The sequence below is a fragment of the Mesocricetus auratus genome, unplaced genomic scaffold, assembly GCF_017639785.1.
Source record: "Mesocricetus auratus isolate SY011 unplaced genomic scaffold, BCM_Maur_2.0 Super-Scaffold_100011, whole genome shotgun sequence".
Classification (NCBI taxonomy): domain Eukaryota; kingdom Metazoa; phylum Chordata; class Mammalia; order Rodentia; family Cricetidae; genus Mesocricetus; species Mesocricetus auratus.
Window position 1 is genome coordinate 35,772,878 of NW_024429195.1, and position 14,079 is coordinate 35,786,956.

Sequence of the window (14,079 nt, forward strand, 5' to 3'; positions counted from 1 at the left end):
CGCTATTACTTAGCTTGCCAGTTGGTGTCATCCTTTTAGATCACTAGAGGTCTCACTGATGCCAGATCTGTCTTCTAACCTATGACTCCCTCTATTATAGTATTTCTCATCCTGTTCTCCACCTATTCTACCCCACACTCAACCTTCCTGCCCCCATGACCTCCTCTCTCCTCCTCTTCTCCCACTCTCTTCTTCCAAGCTCCCACTCCCCACATACACCTCCCGCCGTGTTCCCAATCTGTTCAGGAGATCTTGCCTCATTCCTCTTCTCTGGGGTGCCATGTTTCCCAGACTCTCTGTCAGGGGCATTGCAGACTGGCACTATCCTGATCCATGTTTAAAATCCATATATGAGTGAGTCCATACCATGTTTGTCTTTTTGTGACTGGATTACCTCACTCAGGATGGTTTCTTCTAGTGCCATCGATTTGCCTGTGAATTTCAAGATTCCATTATGTAAATTATCATATCATCTGCAAATAGTGAAAGTTTGACCTCTTCCTTTCCAATTTGTATCCCCTTGATCTCCTTTTGTTGTCATATTGCTCTAGCTAGAACTTTAAGTACAATACTTAAGAGGTATGGAGAGAGTGGACAGACTTGTCTTGTTCCTGATCTTAGAGGAATCATGTTGAGCTGCTGTCCATTTAGTTTGATGTTTGCTTTTTGTTTGTTGTATATAGCTTTTATTATGTTAAGGTAAGTTCCTGTTATCCCGGATTTCACCAAGACTTTATCATGAAGGAGTGTTGGATTTTATCAAAGGCTTTTTCAGCATCTAGTGAGATGATCATGTGATTTTTGTTTCTCATCTTGTTTATATGGTGGATTCCATTGGTAGATTTTCTTATGTTGAACCATCCCTGCATGCCTAGGATGAAGTCTACTTGGTCATGCTGGATGATTTTTCTGGTGTGTTCTTGGATTCGATTTGCCAGTATTTTTTCTTTTTTTTTTTTTTTTTTGGTTTTTCGAGACAGGGTTTCTCTGTATTGTTTTGGAGGCTGTCGGTCCAGCCTGGCCTCAAACTCACAAAGATCTGCCTGCCTCTGCCTCCCGAGTGCTGGGATTAAAGGCGTGCGCCACCACTGCCCGGCTCGATTTGCCAGTATTTTATTGAGTATTTTTGCATCAATATTCATGAGGGATATTGGTCTGAAGTTCTCTTTCTTAGTTGTGTCTTTGTGTGGTTTGGGTATCAAGGTTTTTGAAGCCTCATAGAAAGAGTTTGGCAAAGACCCTTTTGCTTCTATTGTGTGGAAGACTTTGAGAAGAATTGGTATAAGCTGTTCTTTGAATTTCTGGTAGCATTCTGCACTGAAGCCATCTGGCCCTGGGCTTTTTTTTTGGTTGGGAGACTTTTGAAGACTGCTTCTATTTCCTTAGGGGTTATAGGTCTATTTACATTGCTTATCTGTTCTTGATGTAATTTTGGTAAGTGATATCTATCCAGGAAATTGTCCATTTTCTTTACATTTTCAAAATGTGTGGAGTACAGGTTTTTAAAGTATGACCTGATGCTTCTCTGGATTTCCTCAGTGTCCGTTGTTATGTCCCCCTTTTCATTTCTGATTTTGTTAATTTGCATGTTCACACTCTGTCATTTGGTAAGTTTGGATAAAGGTTTGTCTATCTTGTTGATTTTCTCATTGATTTTTTTGTATTGTTTTCCTAGTCTCTGATTTATTAATTTCAGCCCTCAATTTGATTATTTCCTGGTGTCTACTCCTCCTGGGTGAATTTGCTTCTCTGTGTTCTAGAGCTTTCAGTTGTGCTGTTAATTCTCTAGTATAACTATCCTCCAGTTTCTTCATGTGGGCACTTAGTGCTATGAACTTCCCTTGTAGCATTGCTTTCAAAGTGTCCCATAAGTTTGGATATGTTGTGTCATCATTATCATTGAATTCTAGGAAGTCTTTAATCTCTTTTTTATTTCTTTATTGACCCAGGAATGGTGCAATTATACATTATTCAACTTCCATGATTTTGTAGGGTCTCTGGAATTTGTGTTGTTGTTGAATTCTAATTTTAACGCATGGTGGCCTGATAAGGTGCATGGAGTTATTCCAATTTTTATTGTACCTGTTGAGATTTGATATGTTGCCAAGTATGTGGTCGATTTTTGAGAAGGTTCCATGTGGTGTTGAGAAGGTATATTCTTTTTTATTTGGATGGAATGTTCTATAGAAGTCTGTTAATCCAAATTGGGTCATAACTTCTATTAGACCCTTTGCTTCTTTGTTAAGTTTCTGTCTGGTAGTCCTGTCTAGAGGTGAGAGTGAGGTGTTGAAGTCTCCCACTATAAATTTGTGGGGCTTTATATGTGATTTGAGTTTTAGTAATGTTTCTTTTATGAATGTGGGTGCCTTTGTATTTGGGACATACATGTTCAAAATTGAAACTTCATTTTGATGGATCTCTCCTGTGATGTATATGAAGTACCCTCCTTCATCTCTTTTGATTGATTTTATTTTGAAATCTAATTTGTTAGATATTAGGATTGTTACCCCCACTTGTTTTTTGGGTCCATTTGATTGGAAAATCTTTTCCCAACCCTTAACTCTGAGGTAATGTCTGTCTCTGAGGCTGAGGTGTGTTTCTTTTATGCAGCAGAAAGATGGGTTCTGTCTTCGAATCCATTCTGTTAGCTTGTGTCTCTTTATGGGCGAGTTAGTACCATCAATATTGAGGGATATTAATGACCATTGATTGCTCATTCTTGTTTGTTTTGGAATAGTTGATGGTGGTGGAATTATACATCTCTTTTCTTTTGGCGGTTGGTAAAGTACGATTATCTATTGCCTATGTTTTTTGGGTTGTAGCTAACTCCCTTGGGTTGGGTTTTTCCTTCTAGAACTTTCTGTAGGGCTGCATTAGTGGATACATATTGTTTAAATCTGATTTTGTCATGGAATATCTTGTTTTCTCCATCTATAGTGATTGAAAGCTTTGCTGGTTATAGCAGTCTGGGATGGTACCCGTGGTCTCTTAGTGTTTGTAGAATATGTATCCAGGACCTTCTGGCTTTCAGAGTTTCCATGGATAAGTCAGGTGTGTTCTGGTAGGTTTGCCTTTGTATGTTACTTGGCCTTTTTCCTTTGCTGCTCTTAATATTCTTTCTTTATTCTGTATGTTTGGGGTTTTTACTATTATGTGGGGAGGGGATTTCCTTTTGTGGTCCACTACATTTGGTGTTCTGTAGGCTTCTTGTACTTTCATTGGCATGTCCTTCTTTAAGTTGTGAAAGTTTTCTTCTATGATTTTATTGAATATGTTTTCTGCCCCTTTGAGGTGGATTTCTTCACCTTCTTCTTTGGTTTGGTCTTTTCACAGTGTCCCATATTTCCTGGATATTTTGTGTTAGGGATTTGTTGGACTTAAGATTTTCTTTGGTTGATGAATCTATTTCTCCTAGTGTGTCTTCAACACCTGAGATTCTGTCTTCCATCTCTTGTATTCTGTTGGTTATGCTTGTATTCTATTTCCCTGCATTCCTTCAGACTGTGTTTTTTTTATTGTCTCTATTTCAGCTTTCAACCCTTGTACTTTTTGAATTGTTTCTTGTAATTTCTGCATTGTCTTTTCCTCTCTTTCTTGCATTTGTTGAAGTTTTTGGTTTATCTTTTCTTCCATTTCTTGCATTTTCTGCTTATTTTGGATTGTTTTTTCCTCCATTTCTTGCAATTCTTGTATTTTTTGGTTTGTTTTTTCTTCCATGTCTTTAAGGGATTCTCTCATATCTTCTTTGAGGGCCTCTATCATTTTCATGAAGTTGCTTTTAAGGTTTTTCTCATCTACTTCTCCCGAAATGGATTGTTCAGTTCTTGCAGGTGTAGATTCTCTAGTTTCTGGTGGTGTCATATTGGTTTTTCTGTTGGTGGGTGTGTTTTTGTATTGTCTCCTTTCCATCATTTCTTCCGTGGGTACAGAAGGAGTCTCTTCCTCCCCTGCTGTGTATGTGACCCCTTTCCAGTGGGTGGGAGCAGGTCCAATACCCTGGTGGCTTTCCTCTTGAGTGGATGAAGGCCGTCCTAGTATCTGGACCTTAGCAAGCTCTGGGTAGGCTGGACTCTCGCCTCGCCTGTCCCGTGGGTGGAGACTGGGACTTGGAAGCTGGCAGTCTCTGGGAGGCCTGAGTCTAGTTCGTGTGGGATCCAGCTCTGCTTTGTACAGTCCTCAGGTCTCTGGTGTTTCTGCTCCAGTGGATGTGTTTTTATATTGTCTCCTTCCCCTCATTTCTTCCTGTGGGTGCAGAAGGAGTCTCTTCCTCTCCTGATAGATATGTGACCATGGTTCCTTTCCAGTAGGTGGGAGCAGGTCCAATACCCTGGTGGCTTTCCTCTTTCGTGGATGGAGGCTGTCCTAGTATCAGGACCTTGGCAAACTCTGGGTAGGCTGGACCCACACCTGTCTTGGACTCTGGCTGTCTCTGGGTGGGCTGGCTTCTGCCGGGATGGGAGCTGCAGTGTGCAGTACTCTGTTCTGGGCTAGTTGGGCACAGATCACCAGAAAGTGGACTGTAAACAGGTTCAGGCCTACGTAGCCCCATGGGTGGAGAAAGGGACTATGGTGCTGGCAGTCTCTGGGCAGGCTGAATCCCATCAGGCTAGGATCTGCTGCTCAGTCCCCAGGTCTCAGGTGGTTCTCCTCAGGGCATGGGAAAGCAGGCTAGAGACAGACCCAAGCTTACCTTGCCTGTCCCATGGGTGGAGACTGGAACTTGGAAGCTGGCAGTCTCTGGGCGGCCTGAGTTCCATCGGTGTGGGATCCGGATCTGCTGTGCACAGACTTCAGGTCTCTGGTGGTTCTGCTCAGTATGCCAGTACTATTTGTGGAAGATGCTTTCTTTTTCCATTGTGTAGTTTTAGTTTCTTTGTCAAATATCAAGTGTTCATAGGTGTGCGGGTTAATATCAGGGTTTTTAATTCGATTCCATTGGTCTACCTGTCTATTTTTGTGCCAATACCAAGCTTTTTTCAGGACTATAGAGCTTGAAGTCAGGGATGGTGATGCCTCCTTTATTGCACAGGGTTATTTTGGACTTAAGATTTCCATTGTCAATTAATCTATTTCTCCTAGTGTATCTTCAACATCTGAGATTCTCTCTTCCATCTCTTGTATTCAGTTGGTTACGCTTGTGTCTGCAGTTACTGATCATTTACCCCTCTTTTCTAATTCCAGCATTCCTTCAGACTGTGGGGTTTTTTTTTTTTTTGGCCTTTATTTAAGCTTTCAAACCTTGCACTGTTTGAAATGTTTCTTTCAATTTTTGGTTTGTCTTTTCTTTCATTTCTTTCTTTCTTTCTTTTTGTTGCTTTTTGTTTCTCGTGGTTGCCCTAGAACTAGCTCCTATAGACCAGGCTGGTCTTGAATTCACAGAGATACACCTGCCTCTGCCTCTGCCTCCTGAGTGCTGGGATTTAAGGCGTGTGCATTCACCACCCTGCTTCTTCCTTTTCTTTAAAGGATTTGCTCATTTCCTTTTTAAGGGTCTCTATAATCTTCATGAAGTTGTTTTTAAAGTCATTCTCTTCTGCTTCATCTGTGTTGGGATGTTCAGGTTTTGCTAGTGTAGAGTCCCTAGACTCTGGTCATATTGGTTTTTCTGTTGTTGAATATGTTCTTTTTAATTTTATTATTTTAATTTTAAATAGCTTACTTCACATGTCAAACCCAGTTCCCTCTCCTTCCCCTCCTGCTACACCCTCCCACCATCCCCCCCAGCCTCCCACCCTATCGCCACTTCCTTCCACAGAGGGGATATCCAGAGTCTGTCATTTCACTTAGGGTAGGGTCCAGGCACTCCCCTAGGAGTCCAGGCTGAGAGAGCATCCCTCTTTGTGTTATGGACACACGAAGTCCATTTGTATGCCAGGGATAAACACTGATCTGCTGCCCAGGGCCCCATAGGTTGCCCAGGCCTCCTCACTGACTCTCACACTCAGGGGGTTGGGATCAGTCCCATGCTGGCCTTCCAGCTGTCGGTCTGAGGTCCAAGAGCTCTCCCTTGTTCAGATCAGCTGTCTCTGCTGGTTTTGCCAGCCCATTCTTTGCCAATTTGCTCATAGCTCCTCTCTCTCTGTCACTGGGTTCCATGGGTTCAGTGTTTAACTATGGGTGTTTACCTCTGCTTCCATCAGTCACTGGATGAAGGTTCTAGGATGGTTATAGATATCAAGTTCATTATCAGGAATGGACATTTAAAGTGGCCTCTCCACTATTGCTTAGCTTGCCAGTTGGTGTCATCCCTTTAGATCACTAGCGGTCTCACTGGTACCAGATCTGTCTTCTAACCTATGATTCCCTCTTCCCCCTATGCTACCTCCTACTCAACCTTCCTGTTCCCCCATGACCTACTCTCTCTTCCTTTTCTCCCCCTCTCTTCTTCCCAGCTCCCACTCCCCCCACCCCTGTCTGTGTTCCCAATCTGTTCAGAAGATCTTGCCTCATTCCTCTTCTCTGGGGTACCATGCATATCTCTCTTAGGTTCTTTCCTGTTTCCCAGACTCTCTGTCAGTGGAAGTGCAGACTGGCACTATCCTGATCCATGTCTAAGATCCATATATGAGTGAGTACATACCATGTTTGTCTTTTTATGACTGGGTTACCTCACTCAGGATGGTTTCTTTTAGTGCCATCCATTTCTCTGTGAATTTCAAGATTCTATTGTTTTTTTTTTCTGCTGAGTAATACTCCTTAGTGTAAATGTACCACATTTTCTCTATCCACTCTTCGGTTGAGGGGCATCTAGGTTGCTTCCAGGTTCTGGCTATTACAAATAATGCTGCTATGAACATAGTGGAGCAGATGTCCTTGTTGTATGAATTTGCATCTTTTGGATATATGCCTCTGAGTGGAATTGCTGGGTCTTGTGGTAGACTGATTCCCATTTTCCTGAGGAATCTCCATACTGATTTCCAAAGTGGCTGTACAAGTTGGCACTCCCACCAGTAGTGGAGGAGTGTTCCCCACTCTCCACATCCTCTCCAGCATAAATTGTCTTCAGTGTTTTTGATTTTAGCCATTTTGACAGGAGTAAGATGGTATCTCAAAGTTGTTTTGATTTGCATTTCCCTCATGGCTAAGGATGTTGAGCACTTTCTTAAGTGTCTCTCAGCCATTTTAGTCTCCTCTATTGAGAATTCTCTGTTTAGTTCTGTACCCCACCTTTTAATTGGATCCTTTGGTGTTTTGGAGACTTGCTTCTTGAGTTCTTTGTAAATTTTGGAGATCAGCCCTCTGTCAGATGTGGGGTTGGTGAATATCTTTTCCCATTCTGTGGGCTGCCTTTTTGTCTTGTTGACTATGTCCTTTGCCTTACAGAAGCTTCTCAGTTTCAGGAGGTCCCATTTGTTAGTTGTCGATCTCAGTGTCTGTGCTACTGGTGTTATGTTCTTATACTGTTGCCTTCCCATCCCTTCTTCCAGTGGGTGCAGGTGGGGTCTCTTCCTCTCCTAGTGGGTACAGGTCCAAGGTTCCTCCCAGTGGGTGCAAGCAGGTCTGATACTCTGATGGGTCTCATGGTGGGTGCATGTATGGCTGAGGCACTCCCTCTCCCTGTGGATGGGAGCAGGTTTAGCACAGTGATATCAGCAGACTCAAGGTTGCTTGGTCTGCTGGGGACAAGTCTACCTGCCTGTAGTCCCTAGACCAGGAGATCCCAAGGCCCTTTGAAGGCTGGAGATTGGGTTTCATAGTTTAAGCCAGCCTTTGCTCTTCTTTATCATGTAGTGACTACGCCCTGTTTATACAATGCTGGGGCTAGAACCCTGGCATACTAGGCAAGCACTCAATCAGCTCAAATCCACAGCAGCACCAAGCACTTGGTGCAGAGGTCTTTAAACATGCTAGATATTTGTCTTCCTATGTTAATGCTCATGAGAAAAGGAAATGAGAAGAAAATGAACAGCAAGTGCCTTTAATTTCATTAAATGTTTAGTGTGTGTGTGTAAGTTTGTGCATGTGAGACTGTGTGTGTGTGTGTATTATAAGTTTGTGTGTGTGTGAGTGTATGTGAGACTGTGTGTGTGTGTGTGTGTGTGTGTGTGTGTGTACATGTGCACAAGGCAGAGGAGGCTAGGAGAGCTCCTTTGGAGCTGGAGTTACAGGCATTTGTGAGCTGTCTAACATGATTTTGGGGAGCTGAACTTGGGTTCTGCAAGAACATCAAGTGCTCTTAGCTGCTGAGCCATCTCTCTAGCTCCAGTTTTGTTTTAAAAGATGAACTTTTCCTTTTGTTCTGAAGCCACTTTTTAGAAGCTCAACTTCTTATTACATAAAATGCAGTCGAGTTTTCCACTTTTGGGGAAATGGCAGGGGTCAACATATTCCAAATGCAATGCGTGAGCCTTGTTCTGGGTAACTACCTTCTAAATCATGGTGTCTCTCCTGCTATAATTTTTCCAGTATCTTGATTCTGAAAATCCATGTATCCTTGTCCTGAACTCCTATCTCTACCCCAGCACCAGCAGCCGTTCTTCTTTACCCTGACCATCTCCACCACGAGCCAGCACTGTTGGCTACAGTGTTAACTCTTCAGGACACTGGCTGTTATTCACCCTTTTATGCCCAGAGTGGGGTGGGGGTGGGGAACAGACACTAGAGGACACTCAGTGTATTGACTACTTCTCTTGATGTCACAACACAATATGCCACAAAAACAACTTAAGGAAAGATTTATTTAGGGTCATGGTTTGAAGGTACAGTCAGTCCATCATGAGGGGGATGGTCACATTTTCTCTGCAGTTAGTGAGCAGAGAGTGATTCATGTTTGGGCTTAGCTGGCTTTCTCAGTTTTATTCAGTTTATTACCCTAGTGGTGCTGGGGTGCTGCTATCTACATTCCCACTTCCCACTGCCTTTAAACATTTCTGGAAACTCACAGGAAAACCCAGAGGTGTGTCTCCTAGGTGGTTCTAAATCTAGGCAGGTTGAAATCTAAGCAGGTTGATAGTCAAGAATCACCATCACGCTTACATTTTAAAAGAGTCTCTATTTTGTGTCACACTATGTAGGGAATTCCAATACAAGATCAATTTCAGCCCCTAACTACCCATATGAATCCCCTTATCATGAGTGAGGTCCAGGTTACATAACGAGAACACCAATTCATTTTATGCTATTTCATGCAGCTGCCCCAATGTTTGTTCTCTGTCTTGTCATATAGTTAAATGTTTTTATTTAATTAGGATTGCATAGGGGTACATTTTTCATTAATATGTCACTCTATGCCATATGTGCTAGAGGCAAGAGAGTTTTCTGTCCCTGAGGTATGTAACCATCGTTTTGTTTCAGCCATATTCTGGATTTAATGGTGTCTTTATTGTGCATTAGTACAGACAAGTCTTTGTTACCACTTATGTTTTTATAGGGTAATGTGACTCCGGAGACTAACATTAGTTACAGATACATTCACTACATCCATGGCTTCTCCATGAGGAGGACGCATGTATCATCTTCACACTAAAACCACTGTTGCAGTTTGCTTTTCTGTTGCTGTGATAAACACTGTGGCCAAAAGCAACATGTGGAGGAGACGGTTTATTTCACATTATACTTCATACTTTTATTTAAAAGATATACTTTATATTTCCACCACTGATGGAAATCAGGGCAGCAACTAAAGCTCGGATCATGGAGGAATGATGCTTATTGGTTTGCGTTTTGACTCTTGGTTGGCTACTTTCTTTTTTTTTTCTTTTTTATTATTTATTTTTAAGTTTAAATTTAGATTAGAAACAAGGTTGCTTCACAAGTCAGTTCCAGGTCCCTCTCCATTTCCCTCCCCTCCTCCCGTGTCCTCCCTCCAACTCCCCCCCCCCAATATCCCCTCATTTCCCCAGGGAGGGTGAGGCCCTCTATGGAGGTGTCCATAGTCTTTCATTTCATCCAGGGCAGGGCCCAGACCCTCCCCCAAGAGTTCAAGGTGAGAGTGCCTCTCACATTGTTGGATGGGAGTCCAAAGTCCATGTGTATACTCGTGATGAATACTGATCTACTGCCTAAGGCTCAATAGATTATCCAGGCCTCCTCACTGACACCCCCATTAAGAGGGGCTACTTTCTTTTACAGCCTTGATCAGCTGCCTAGAGGTGGCAGGGCCCTTGGTGGGCTGAGCCCTGTTATATCAATTAACAAAGAAGACTATTTACAGCACGTACCACAGGCCGGTCTGAAGTGGGAAAGCTCCCAATTGACACTCACTCAGATTTCTCTGGGCTGTCAAGTTGACAGCCTAAGCTAACTAAGACAGCCACAATGCTCAGTGCCCTTTCAGTATCTCCTATCATACTAGCAGGAGTTGTAACCTTTCCTAAGATCACTTTTCCCGTGTAGTCCCAGGAGGTCATGCTGTACATGGTGCGGCTTTCTGTAGTTACTGTCATGAACCAAGGCAAATTCTATAGTTCTGTAGGTCTGAAAGGTTTATGCAAGTCAGATAGGAAACCCAAAAGGATGTCTTTTTCATGTCCACAGCAAGATGTGGTGGACTTGTATTGGACTTGGTAGACCCCAGTCCTGCCGCTTTCTCTTTCCTTTCCTTCCCTCTGTCCCTCCGTCCCTCCCTTTTTCCTCTCTCTCTCTCTCTCTCTCTCTCTCTCTCTCTCTCTCTCTCTCTCTCTCTCTCTCTCTGTCTCTCTCTCTGTCTCTGTCTCTCTCCCCATTGTCACTAAAGGTAACACAGAGCGAGCTTCCAGGATCATTTCTCAGCGATTCCAGGAAATGTGTGCTGTCAATGTTACTTGGGAACCACAAGACAGAAAAAGCAGATAGCACACAGAAAGAAAAAGTATATCCAGCCCTAACTCTGCAGTAAAGCTGTTTGGGTTTCAATTCCATCTATATTACTTTCCAAACAGGAGGAAGTTACTATACATCCTGGGCCTCAAGTTATATACCTGAGAGGAGGAGGAGGGAGAGGAGGAAAAAGATTAATGCTCTCAGGATGGCTTCTTGGTGAGTTTGTCAGGAAACATAAGGTATAACTTAATTGCTTCAGTGTTTACAACATCACATTTGATTTTCTAATTTCTTCCTTACTAAAATAATCAGGTAGATCTAAGGGTCAGAACCCGAGTGATCCCTTTAAGTCCATTTTGCTTTCCATGTTACCATTACCACCAGTGGCAGCTACCTTGAATTGAGTGGTTTCTCTGAGATGTGAGCAGTCTTCATTTTAAGGCTTCATACTTGATAGGACACTGAGTTACACTATACCCCTTGCCTGCTTCTTTTAGAGTGCAGAATCAGAAACAATTATTCAGATGTAAACACCCATAGACAAGTCTTAGAAAGAGTATAGACTGGGCTGGAGAGATGGCTCCGTAGTTAATACTTGTTGCTCTTGAGAAGATCTGGGCTGTATTCCTAGTACCTCATGGTATCTCACAGCTGTCTGTAACTCCAGTTTCAAAGGATCTGGCACTCTCTTCTGACCTCCATGTGCATCAAGCATGCATGTGATGCACAGACATACACACAGGCAAAACATTCATGCACAGAAATAATATAATAAATAAATATATTAAAAAAGGATTTCAGTGTGTGCTGCCTAGACTTTTATGCCAACTTGTCAAAACTATAGTCATCTGAGAGGAGGGAACCCCAGTTGAGAAAATACTTCCATAAGATATGGCTATAGACAAGCCTGTAGAGCATTTTCTTAATTTATGAATGATGTGGGAGGGCCCAGCCCATTATGGGTGGTGCCATCCCAGGTTGGTGGTCCTGGGTGATATAAGAAAGTAGGCTCAGCAAACCATGGAGAGCAAGGCTGGCTGTAAGCAGCTCCCCTCCATGACCTCCTTCCTCCAGGTTCCTATCCTGTCGGAGTTCCTGTCCTGACTTCCTTTGCTGCTGAACAGCAATATGGAAGTATAAACCAAATAACCCTTTAACTCCCCAAGTTACTTTGGTCATGGTGTTTCATTACAGTCATAGAAACCTTAACCAACACACAGTATGTTAGCAGGAAGAATCGAGGGCTCTGGTTCCTTAAAAATATATGCATTGCAACTTGCCCAAACATATACTCAAGATGAAAGTTACCCTCTTGTTTACTAATGCATATCAAGTTTGCACATTGTTTTGGGATTAATGTAAGATCACAGCAAAAACACAATACAATAATTAATCTCCAAATTCTCCAATTTTTAAATCATATAATGTACTTGAAAAATGATTCCGAGCTCTCGTTATCTTAGGATCTTAGGCAGTCTTAGTATTTCTGGGTTCTGTCCATTAAGCCCCAGGAAGAAGACGCTTATATTTATAATTTTCGGGATGCTTTTTGGATCTATTTTCTGGTTTTCCTTCACTTTGATGGCTTGTCAAAATTATGTGCCTGCCTCCAGGTGTCACTTTGTTCCGCCTTAACAGTCTGCTGTCTGTCCAGGATGCACAATTGTTCTTTGTATCCATGTCCATGAGCCCTAAGAACTGCTGAGTGGATCAGGCAATGAGTGAAATATTTGATTGAACTCAGACTCCATCATACCATCTCCATGAATCAAGTCACAGTAAATCATGGCTTTGCTCTGTCAGTGGTCTTTCAACTTTCAATACATTTTGATTTAAGACTACTGGTTTGTGATCATCTCGTATTTCATGAGATGATTTCCTGAGAGCATGGGGGAAAAGATCTAAGAGAAATAATCAGATGAGAAAGATATATGGAATACAAGCAAGAGAGACAGGGATAGTCCAAATACTGAACTGCTAATTTACAAGTGTTGATGTTGCTAAAACTGCTATCCTGTTTATGTTTCCTTCCGTGACATTCTGGAATGCCTGTGCCTGAGATTCTTTGTGAAGACAGTCATAAAAGTGTGTCTTACAGAATTCCACAAGAAAGCCTTCCTTTAGTGCCTGTCTGTGAGATAGCCATTTTCTCTGATGCAGAATTAGTATACAGTTTTCCTCTTGAACAGGGAAAGAAAAGCTGAACTAGAATAGTTGTTTCTCTGAAGAATGTTGCTAAATAATATCTTTAGAAGATAATGATTTGTTATCAATCAGCAGACTGTATGATATTAAGGAAAAGAAAATAAATTTGACCATAATCACCTCACCACATATAACTATTCTTATACCTTATTGCATTTCCCTTCAGTGTTTTATATTCATATTTTACAATCTAGTTATAATTATAATTATGCTATATATGTTTTTGAGTACTACTTCTTACTATTATAAAATTGTTTTACATTGTTAGGTTAAGCATTGAATAGACTGCCATAAATCATTTAGTCATTTGTTGGGAAAGTTTGACTGCATTTATCTTTTACAACCCAAATTACGGTAAATGCTTTTGAGTTTTTATTTTTCAACATGTACTTAGTAATTGCTTTAGTATGCACTCCTAGAATTTGGTTTCATCAGAAGCATGTGGGAGTGCCTGCCAAGACAGCATGTTTAAAGCAAACACACCAGCCTATAGCTATGAAGGTACAGATAGCCTTCACATCAACTTCCTGTGTTTCTGCGTGTCCCTCTCTTGCAGATTGCATGATCCTGACATAGAGATGTTACTCAGTTGACATCTATCCTACCACTTGAGGTTCTGCATAACCTTTTGTTATAGTTTTCAGTCGTCATCTTGGCATTAACTTGGAGTTACCTGGGAAGAGGAAACCTCAACTGAAGAATTGCCTCCACCAGATTTTCTCAATTGCTGATTGGTGTAGGAGGGTTCAGCCTGTTGAAGGTGGTGCCATCCATAAGGAGGTAGTTGCCCAAGCCAGAGAAAGTAAATTTGTGTATAAAGTTCCTCTCCAGTTCAAGCTTCAAGCCCCTGCCTTGGTTTCCTTGGTGATGGGTTGTGACCTATACAACCCTCCCCTCCTCAAGTTGATTTTTGTTAGAGTGTTTTGATTCAGCAATGGAAAGCGAATTAGAACAGCTTTGCTTTTTAAAAAAATTGTATTACCTGAGCTCAAAGGGAAAAATGTCACTCTTGAAGATGTACAAAAGTGTGAGCTAATAGTTTTAAGACTGTATCATGTCTGTAAGTTGCAATTTCTTTGTTACCAAAGCAAACCAAAACAACAGCAGACAGCTTTGCTGCTTGCATTTCCTTCT

At 41.9% G+C, this 14,079-nt stretch overlaps 1 long non-coding RNA gene and 1 pseudogene across 1 annotated transcript in view; one reads left to right on the forward strand and one right to left on the reverse strand.

Annotated features, from left to right (window-relative positions):
* The window catches only part of LOC110340827, a 62,228-nt gene that overhangs the window by 6,592 nt on the left and 41,557 nt on the right, over nt 1-14,079 (forward strand). The window contains exon 2 of the long non-coding RNA XR_002382662.2: nt 10,860-10,956. This is a non-coding gene — a long non-coding RNA (uncharacterized LOC110340827). The remainder of the gene's footprint in view (nt 1-10,859; nt 10,957-14,079) is intronic.
* Nucleotides 8,254-8,401, reverse strand: LOC121143403 (annotated as a pseudogene).